The following is a 10,583-nucleotide window of genomic DNA, read 5'->3' as shown; positions in this document are numbered from 1 at the left end:
GAGATAGCGAGAAGAGGGAAAGTTCAAACTTCTACTATGACTTGTGTGGGCTCTAGCATCCGAGGAGAAACAGGATAGGATTCTCCTGTTGACAGGTATTCTATTTTTGCTTATATGGCTAAAACGCAGGGTTTAGATGCCATGGTTGAGGAAAAGAGAAGAAGAGATGAGGAGGGTCCTAGCTCCTCCAAAAAGACTAGAGGGGGTGACTTTGTTTCACCACCTGTTACAGCTCCACCTATGCTGAATTCTCCAGTTCAAACAAGTTCTGATCAACCAATGGGAGACAAGCAGAAAGAAAAGAGGCAACCAAGAAAAGAGCCAGGATTCAAGCTCTTGTCAGACCTTGATATGCAAACGAATATGAGTAAGATTTTTCATGAAAGAATTTTGAATAGTGAAGTCACTTTTACTGTTGGAGAGGCTCTTGGGATTGCTAGAAGAGAAATACAGGATCAGATGCAGGATCTTTTGCGGAGGAAACGACATGCGATGGAAGGACCTGCTTTACAGGGATTGTGGCATGGAGCTCTTGGGGAAGAGCATGATGATGCAGTGATGGTTGAGAATGCTTCTGTTAATCCGCAATTGGAGAAAATAGTGCAGCCTATGCAGTATGAAAATGATGAGACCCCTATTCTCATTCCTCGCAGCCATTTTTCACGAAGTCATTGGGCTAGAGCAACCACTGAGACAGTGGTAAGGATTGGAGAGAAACAAATTCCCTTGATTGCTGTAGTTGATCATGGTTCTGAGAGTAATCTTATTGCTCGAGGTGTTTATGAGAGTGGCAAGTGGCCTATGGATGCAGAGCATGGCTGGCGCATGAGAGCCGCCAATAATACTTCTGGTGATATGTATGCTACTTGTCTGAGTATCAGAATTTCTATTGGTAATGTTGAAGAGGATTATCATTGCTTTGTTCAGGATTCATGCTCTTATCTGATTATTCTTGGACAACCTTTCATTACAGAAGCAAGAATGGAAACAAAAGTGATGGATGACGGGTCAGCTTATGCGCGGATACGCAGTAAAGATGGTATGTGAGCTTTTCAGTTTATGACTATTGGGGTAAATCATCCGAGAAACAGGGACTCCTTGCGTGAGGCACCACTACCTGCGAAGGAGTTGGATTTTCATTAGGTATCGCTGTCTTGCGAGACGCCAGTGGTACAAAGCGGAGAAAAGAGGAGATCTCGCCTCCTAGCAGCCAGTCTTTCTCCAATAACTTTGTTGGGTTTACTTCAGATAGTTCAGTAAGTTATCAGAAAATTTCAGATTTTCCTAGAGCTGCCAGGCAGTACATTGGTCGTAAGGAGAAAGAGTTGAAGAATGCAGGTATTTTGCAAGCAGAAGAGCATGTGGATGGATTGTATGAAGGGATGTCTTATGCAGATACATTGTTTGAGATGAGAGCAATGCTGAAAACTGATGTATGCAAGGGTTCAAAGATCATACCTGTGCAAACCTTGGATATGTTTCAGGAAATTTCTGGTTTTATGCTACAAACAGAGTTAGAGGCTGAGAAAACTCAGCAAACTGAATTTATGGCTGATCTTGATCAGCTAATAGAATTGCAGAGGGTTGAATCCATTTAGCCAACAGAGTTGAATGCAGGAAAATTTCTGCATACAGAGTTTCAGGATGCATCTATGCAGTCCATAGAGCTGAGGGCTGAATTCATTCAGCCAACAGAGTTGAATGCAGAAAAATTTCTGCATACAGAGTTTCAGGCTGCACCCATGCAGTCCATAGAGTTAAAGGCTGAAATTTTTCAGCCAACAAAGTTGAAAGATGCTGAATATTTGCAGAAATTACAGCAAAGAAAAGAGTGCTTGAATGATGCCAAGGTTGACACAAAATATAAAATAGTTGATAAGAAGGTTAAACCGGTTGCAGGCCCGCTTCCTTCTGATAGTGATGAACAAATTGAAAAAGCTATGAAGCAGCCTATGTTGAGGGATCCTGCAAATATTGGACATAAGTTTACAACTGAAACTCTTGCAGAATTGAAGATTGGAAATGATGATTTTTTGCTTCCAGTGGAAAAAGAATGTTTTAGAGAGATGCTTGGACGTCATGGTAAGGCATTTACTTTCTTTCCACATGAAATTGGCTGCATTAGTCCCGAATTGGTTGCACCTATGGTCATCTTTACTGTTCCTCATGTACCATGGAATATACGCCCTATACCTGTGCCTAAAGCACACTTGCCAAAGCTGATAGAGTTGCTGAATGAGAAGATTAAAATGGGGATTTTGGAACCCTCTTCTGCACCCTATTCTAACAGGTGGTTTACTGTACCAAAGAAGAATGGTACTTTGAGATTTATTCAGGATATGCAGCCCGTGAACAAAGTGACAATCAGGAATGTGGGAACAGGTCCAGTTGTGGATGAATTTGCTGAGGCTTTTGCAGGACGAGCCATCTATTCTCTAGGAGACTTGTATTCAGGTTATGATCAGTTTCAGCTTGCCTTGGAAAGCAGGGATATTACTACTATGCGGACACCTATTGGTCTTGTGAGGATGTGTACCTTGCCTCAAGGTGCCACAAACTCAGTTGCTCATATGATGAATGATATGCATAGAGTTTTACGAGACTATATTCCGCAGTATACCATGCCTTTTCTAGATGATGTGCCTATTAAGGGTTGTGCAGAAGAAGAAAAGAATGAAAGTCTTGATTTGCGTGGATGTAGACAGTTTGTGGCTGACCACTTGATTGCTTGTGAGCAAATATTGACACGATTAGAGGAGGTAAATTTGACACTTTCAGGGCTGAAATCTGTCTTTGGTGTTAATGAAGTCATCATAGTTGGGCATATGGTTGGATATTATGGCAGAAAGCCTTCTCCTGCAAAGGTGGATGCCATAAACAGGATTGCAGAGTATTGCTCGACTACTTCAGAGGTGAGGAGATTTGTGGGAGCTTGTGTATTTTACATGATTTGGATTCCTCATTTTGCTCATATTGCAGATGTTCTCTATCAGCTGCTTCGAAAGGGGCAAAAATTTCATTGGGATGAGAAGCATTCAAAAGCCATGCATAAGCTCAAGAAGCTGTTGCAATCAGCTCCTACTCTACGCAAGGCGGATTATCAGTGTGGACGGCCGATCATGTTGACAGTTGATACTAGCCCTATTGGCATAGGTTGGGATGTGGGACAGGATGATGCTGATGGAAATAGGTATGCAATCCGCTTTGGAGCTAAAGTTCTTAATGAGCGACAAAGGAGATACTCGCAGATCAAAAGAGAGTTGTGGGGAGTAGTCACTGCATTGAAGTGTGACAAAGGGTATTTTATTGGAGCTTCAGTTATTGTGGAAACAGATTGTTTGCCTTTGCTTGGCATGATTACTAGTTGCTCGACTCCAGATATAGCGATGCTTCGGTGGATTGCCTATATCAAATCATTGAATCCAGAATTTCGACACATAGCAGGGAAAGATAATCCAGTTGCTGACATGCTTTCTAGAGCGAGATATGAGGATGAGGAGTCAATGCTTGCAGAAGATGATGAGACAGAGTTTGCTGCTTCTGTCCTTATTCATGATTGTCGTGTATCTACTGTTGAAGCTTTTATTGAAGAACTTTATGTTGATGAGTGGCTGCAAATTGGACAGTATCTAAGTTCATTGACTCGAAGAGCTCATTGGACAGATGATGAATTCAAGAAAATCAGAAGGAAGGCTTATGGGTATTTCTTGAAAGATGGTTTTCTTTGGAAGCATCCAAGAAAGAGAGGAGGCTTGCCCTTGAGAGTAGTTTGTGATGTAGCGATGCAAATATAGATTATGCGAGAGTTTCATGAGAGCTCATGGGCTGGACATAGAGGTGTGTGGGCTACCTATGAGAAAATCAAAGAAAGATACTGGTGGAAAGGGATGTATAAAGATGTTTCTCACTTTGTGGAGACTTGCAGGGACTGCCAGCTTTACTCTTTAGTGCGACATCGTGATGAGCTGCATCCGACTTATCCACTATGTATGCATTACAAGTGGGTGGTAGACTTGGTTACTTTGCCAGTGGGACTTTGGTAGATGAGATATCTTGTCTTGGCTAGGGAGGATCTTACAAACTATGTTGAAGGTAGACCGTTGCGGACGAAGACCACCACTACAGTATGTAAATTCTTGTTGGAAGAAATATTTTGCAGGTATGGATGTATAGGCAAGATTACAGCTGATCGTGGAGAGCTAGATGCTGATGAAGCTAGAGAATTCTTCTCACGGCTTGGGATTAAATTGGCTCTTACTACTGCCTATAATCTAGAGGGAAATGGCAAAAGTGAAAGAGGACATCCGCCAATAGTTAAAGCATTGGCAAAAGCTTGTAGAGGTCGGATTGGAGATTGGCCGAGATTACTACCTTTTGCATTGTGGGCTGATCACTCTACACATAGTGTGACTACTGGATACATGCCTGTGGAGTTGATGTATGGGCAAAAACCTGTCATGCCTACTGAAATTTGTGCTCTCACTTGGAGTGTTCTTCCGTGGCATGAGAATTTATCAAGGGAAGAGCTGTTAGCCCTTCGGATTCGTCAACTAGAGAGAAGGACAGAAGATGTGCAGCTAGTTGTTGATCGTTTGAAGGCAGCCCGTCTCAGAAATAAGGACAGGTTTGATTTAAGGCATCGCTTGAGGCCTAGAGTCATAAAAGAAGGAGATTGGGTTCTAGTCTACGACAGTAGTCTAGAAAATCAGCATAGTAGTATGAGAAAAATGGTTCAAAGATGGTTTGGACCGTATGAAGTGAAGCAGGTTTTTGACAATGGTACCTATGAGCTGGCTGAATTAGATGGAACAGTATTGAGGGTGCCTATTGCTGGAAAACGAGTCAAGATTTTCAAGAGAAGAGAAGATGAAGAATATGCACTTGAAGCATTGACAGAAGAAGAGCAGATAGGAGAAAGACAAGCAGAAGAGACAGAAGACATAGATGATGAAGTTGATGGAGAAACAGATCTACTAGAATCAGAAGATGGACTCGACCTATTTGTGGAGTTGAATGATCCTGGATAGTTGGCACATCCGGAGGATGCGCAGGTTTAGAGGGGGTGGATGTCGTGTTGCTACGCATCCGAGTCGTATACACCTCCATTTCTTTTGTTGTGCATTTGTGTTAATTTCTGCGTGTGATTCATTGTTTGTGTGATGCATTTTAATAATCCACATCCAATGTATATATTCCCTTAGTGCATGCGTATGATTTTGTTTGGATGCATGATGTGCGTGTATTAGAAAAATATTAAAAACTGATGCCAAAGGACATTATCCAGCTGATAATTTTAATGATGAACTCAAAGAAAAGTGCAGGATACCGTGGAATCAAAGGAAGCTTTATAGAAGCTGACATTTAAGCTATGAAGACAAAGGTGTAAATTCAGGAATATCATGTGTAATGGGCAAAGCTTAAGGAGTGTTGAACGGGTTCCCTTGTCGAGATGTAGACTCTTGGAATGCACTTATTGCTGGGTATGTACAGCACTTGGGACTGCTGTGGTGGATATGTATGCTAAGTGTGGTACATTTGGAAAAGCATAGGGAGTGTTGGAGCTTCTTGTCGGAATGCAATAGCTTGGAATGCCCTTATTACAGGTTATGCTTTACATGGGCAGAATTGGAGATTAACGTTATAGCTAAAGGTGAAAAAGGAGGAAGAGGAAAAACCTATATTCAGGTTTTAAACTGCTTTTGGAGGGAAAAGAATAGGCTATTTTGGAAATGGCCAAAATTAACGGGAAAAAGGGGAGGGAGACACAACGAAAATAGGAACAGACTGCGAGGACAAGAGGAAGAATGGTTTTGATTCTGGAAGGCTATAATGATGCTGAAGGCTTTGTGTACTGGGGAATTTTGACACAGAATGAAAACGACATGTGACGCTGACACAACTGGATTCGACACAACTGGATTCAACATAACTTCAACCCACCATGAAACGACAAAGATGATGTCTACTGCTGCCCGATTCCTGAAAAGCGGGAGCTTGATGAAGCATTGCAAAGAGAAATTCATGTAGCATTTAGAACAGGACGTCAAAGCAGATTTATGAGGCTTTGACAAATCAAACAGTGGACTTGGTTTTAACAGCTCATCCTTCACAATCTGTTCGAAGGTCATTACTTCAAAAGCATTGATGGATCGGGACCTGTTTATCACAATTGTATCAACCAGGCATTACTCCTGATGAAAAGCGGGAGACGCTTCTACTCCTCACATCGATACTTTGCTGCTGGTTTTTCTTCTGATCTACGATCCTGTTATTGGGAGTAAGGTCTTCCCTCCGGTGCAAGCATTCCCGAGGTTAAGAACGCTTAACATCACCGAGCTTTGCAATGCCACTCGGATCTGCAACCTAGCAAAGGAGATGAATTTGTCCGCCTGAGGGATGCCTACGACAGAATTCAGATGAACAAGGACTAACAAGTCGCTGAATCTGCACGATTCAACTCATCGTTTCCAGTATGTGAGAGATGCGCCTATTCTTGCTCGTATGAATGCAAGGCTTCAGGAGCTGGATCCTTCCTTTAACCCTGCACTAGTTGCAAAATCTGGCCAACAACCACCTTCTGAAACACCGCAATTTCGTCCACTGACAGCAGAGGATTTCCGTATCACACTTGGTGTGGAGAGATTTTGATGACTAGAGATCCATTTCCAGCCGCATCTGATTGGGCTTTATCAGATTGGAATAGATGAGGCAGTGAACGTTTCCATGAGGAGGTTGCCCAGTGAGTGGTATCGCAATAGGATTGATGGTAAACAAGAAGTAATGATTGGAATCTATGGCTACAGCTCCTTCTGATGTTCTTCTAGTTGAACTTCTGCAACGTGAAAGCCAGATTAAGAAGCCTTTGCGTGTTGTTCCCTTGTTTGAGAAGCTTGCAGATTTAGAAACTTCCGCTGCTTCACTGTTCCGTTTGTTTTCTATTGACTAGAGGCAATACTCTATTTGAAGGGTTGGATAGGAGGCTTCTGGCAGAATTGAGAAAGATCTGACCCCCAAGGATCACCCATAAGAGTTGTGAGAGCATGTGATCCACTGTCGAATGCTTTGGCACACACTATTGGCCATGTTGCTTCTACTGTAAGCATGACCAACCGAAGGTATGGTTGGCATAGATGCTTTGGGTCTTCATCAAGAAAAGAGCCTTACAACATTGAACAGAAACAGACGCTGTTCTGTCCCAGGTCATTAATCTTCTGCTAATGAGTCAGAGGAAAAGAATGATGAGCTTAAATTGCAATAAGAGCAACTATTTTCTACAGTAGGAAACATGGAATACATATGTCTTGAACTTTTAGTTGTGACACTGCCCTCTCCTTTAGCCATGAATCCAATCAACAAAAGATGGAAGTTGTAAAGACTTGCTGATATCTTTTCAGCAAATAATGATGGACTTGACCTCATTATAGAGATGTTCCTCTGGAGTTTCTGAAATTCTCTGCTGATCTAGCAACTGCCAAGTTACGGAATGAACATACTGATGTGAAGAATGTTTTCCTTCCTACTGCAACTGTCATCATACACCTGAATGTAAACAGTTTATGAGATACTTCAAATTATTCTGAACATGAACTTCTTGTAACTCATTTGATAAGGAATATAGTGAACTTTGGCATCCAATATTTGAGTTCTTCTTGTTAGCCTCATTTCTTGCTGTATCTTGAACCCCGTGTTCTGCAGCCCTTGCGTGAATTCTACGACAACGTGTTTATAAGCGCGTCTAAAATGCGAGGACACGCGCTAGATAATTCGAATTCAAAAAAGAAATTAAATATCTTTTTAAAAAAATGAGATTTGTTGTTTTCCATTCGCATCTATGGGTGCTTGTAAAAGCGTGTCTACGGGCATGTCTATATGCTCGTCTAATTTGCCAGATAGACGCGCTGGTAGATGCACAGAATAAATTAAATAAATAACAATTTTGGTTTTTTTATGCGCTTGTATTCACGTGTGTATATGTGTATCTGTTGCGCGTCTATTTTTGCGTGTAAATTCCTTTATACATGCGATTATAGACGCGAATCTGTAGACGTGCAAATAGACGGGTGGATAGACGCGCCCGTAAGATTTTCTCTCTATTCAAAAATTGCATCTAAAAGTGTGTCTAAGAGGCCTTTTTGTTGTAGTGCTAAAAGTGCATCTAAGAGGCCTTTATTGTTGTAGTGACTCAGCCAAAAATCTCTAACAGTCATATTAATTGGGTTGCTTTTATTCAAAGTTTTCATCCACTTATCCAATATCAACCCGGAAAAGAAAATGTTGTTGCCCATGCCTTGAGCAGAAGACCAACTATTCATAATATTTTTGTGATCTCTTTTGATTCCCTTATCCATATGAAAGATACCTATGACCAAGACCATAGTTTTCAAGCCGATTGGAATAAATTAATTGCCAATAACTGGATTCCAATTGATTCATTGTCTTATGTTGATGGATTCATGTTTTATGAGAAAAGGTTATGTGTAATTGTTTCATTTATATAACTTGTGTTGCAAGAAATTCATTATGTCCCATATCAAGGCCATAGAGGTATTATTTCCACTTTACATACATTGATTGAAGATTTCTACTGGCCACAGATGGAATCTGCCATTTCTAACTTTGTATATCTAAGTGTTTAATTTGTCAAAGAGTTAAGCGACACCATGGTAAGCAGTATGGTTTGTTAATGCCTTTACCGATTCCTAAAAGACCATGGGAATATATTTCAATGGATTTTATTACTGGTTTCCCTAACACTCAAGCAAATCACGATATGATTTGGACTATTGTAGATTGGTTTAGCAACATGCATATTTCATTCCATGCAAAAAAATGTTAACTGCATCTCAAGCTACTCAATTGTTTCCGAAAATTGTTTTCACTAATTGCCGAAAGTTATTATTTTCTAACTGAGATTCTAGATTCTGCAATAATTTTTAGACTACTTTGTTTGCAAACTTAGGAACAAAGATTGATTTTTCATATGCATTTCATTCTAAAACAAATGGGCAAATAGAAGCTACAAATAGTACAATCTTGGATCTTTTACTTGCATATACAATTTCAAAACCACAAACATGGGATACACACTTGCATTTACTTCAGTTTTCATACAATAGCACTCCACATACAACTACATGGAAAGTACCTTTTAAAATTATTTATGGATATAGATTACCTACATCTATTACTTCATTGTCAAACAAAGTTAAAGTTGATGATGATATTGCCGATATGCATGCTACTATTTTTTATGAAGTTAAAGATATGATTGTGAAAGAAGCCCAGCAATCATATACTAAACAAGCTAACAAGAAAAGAAACGCTATGAATTTCATAGTTGATGACTATGTTTGGTTACGAGAATTGAAAAGCGAAGACTACAAAGTGTTGAGAAACACCCTGTTGTAAAGTTAGCTCCTAGATTTTATGGACCTTTCAAAATCATTCACAAAATCAATGACAATGCCTTTAAATTAGAACTACCCCAACACTCGAAAATCCACAATACTTTTCATATCAGTTTGTTAAGACCTTTCAAAGGCTAATTACCTGTCCATCTTGTCTATGAAAATCCTCCCTTGTTAGAAGAAGAAGCTGAAATCCTTGAACCCGAAACTATTTTAGAAATTGACTATATGACCACTAGAATTGGCCGTAGATATTCCAAGTATTTGGTGAAATTTAAAAATCATCTTATTGAAGAGGCCCAATGGATGCACACTCGTGACCTAAGTGCTTACCCCTCACTGCTCGCTCTCCACATTGAGCTAATAGCAATTGAGGACAATTGCTATCCAACCCGGGGGGTATGACGCCAGGAGGCATATTCCACACTGGATTGTGTGAGGTTTTATGATGGATTCTATAAAATGATATTTATTTGCTAGGGCTCATACACAAGGTGGATTCCTTGTGTGAAAAGTTGATGGGGACGCTTGTCCTTTTTAGGCATTAAATTAAATTAATGTGCAAGTGGGTGATTCTATAGCAGGTGATTTCACAAAATACATATTTAAATTAATGGACATTTATGAGTTTAGAGTGCGCACTTGTATTAAATTAAGGTTAGGACAGACTTCCAACCTATTTATTTATTTTGTAGTTGAAGAGTGCTAGGTATTTACTTTTGTCGATTTAATTTTATTATTTTCTAATAATTGTGAATGCTTCAGTTGATGTGTAGAGCAGGCAACCATGGTGCACGGGAGCAATCGGCGATAGCATGTATTCAAGTTATTTAGAAGAAATTGTCATTTTTTATGGGCGTGTGTCTTAGGCGTGGTGCCAATATTTATATTGATGCGCTTATTTATTGAAGCACTTGACATATATTTATTATTTTATATGCGCATGGATGCACGGTTTAAATATTCATTATTGGACTTTGTATTTGGGCACTACCTGACTCTTGGGGTGCCCAACCGCTTTATTTTTTATTTGGACAAAATCAAACACAAAAGCTAAAGCATGCTAATTATAAATTTGGGCTATTTTTGAGCTTGGAGATGACTAAAATATTAAATGCTTTGTGGAGCACTCACACAAGGCATAGGAGATTGTACCCAATTCGTCTTTTTGATTCA

Source organism: Lygodium microphyllum, chromosome 28, assembly GCF_053477565.2.
Source record: "Lygodium microphyllum isolate KBCC chromosome 28, Lygodium_microphyllum_v1.1.10, whole genome shotgun sequence".
Lineage (NCBI taxonomy): Eukaryota > Viridiplantae > Streptophyta > Polypodiopsida > Schizaeales > Lygodiaceae > Lygodium > Lygodium microphyllum.
Note: the sequence above shows the minus strand (reverse complement) of the source record.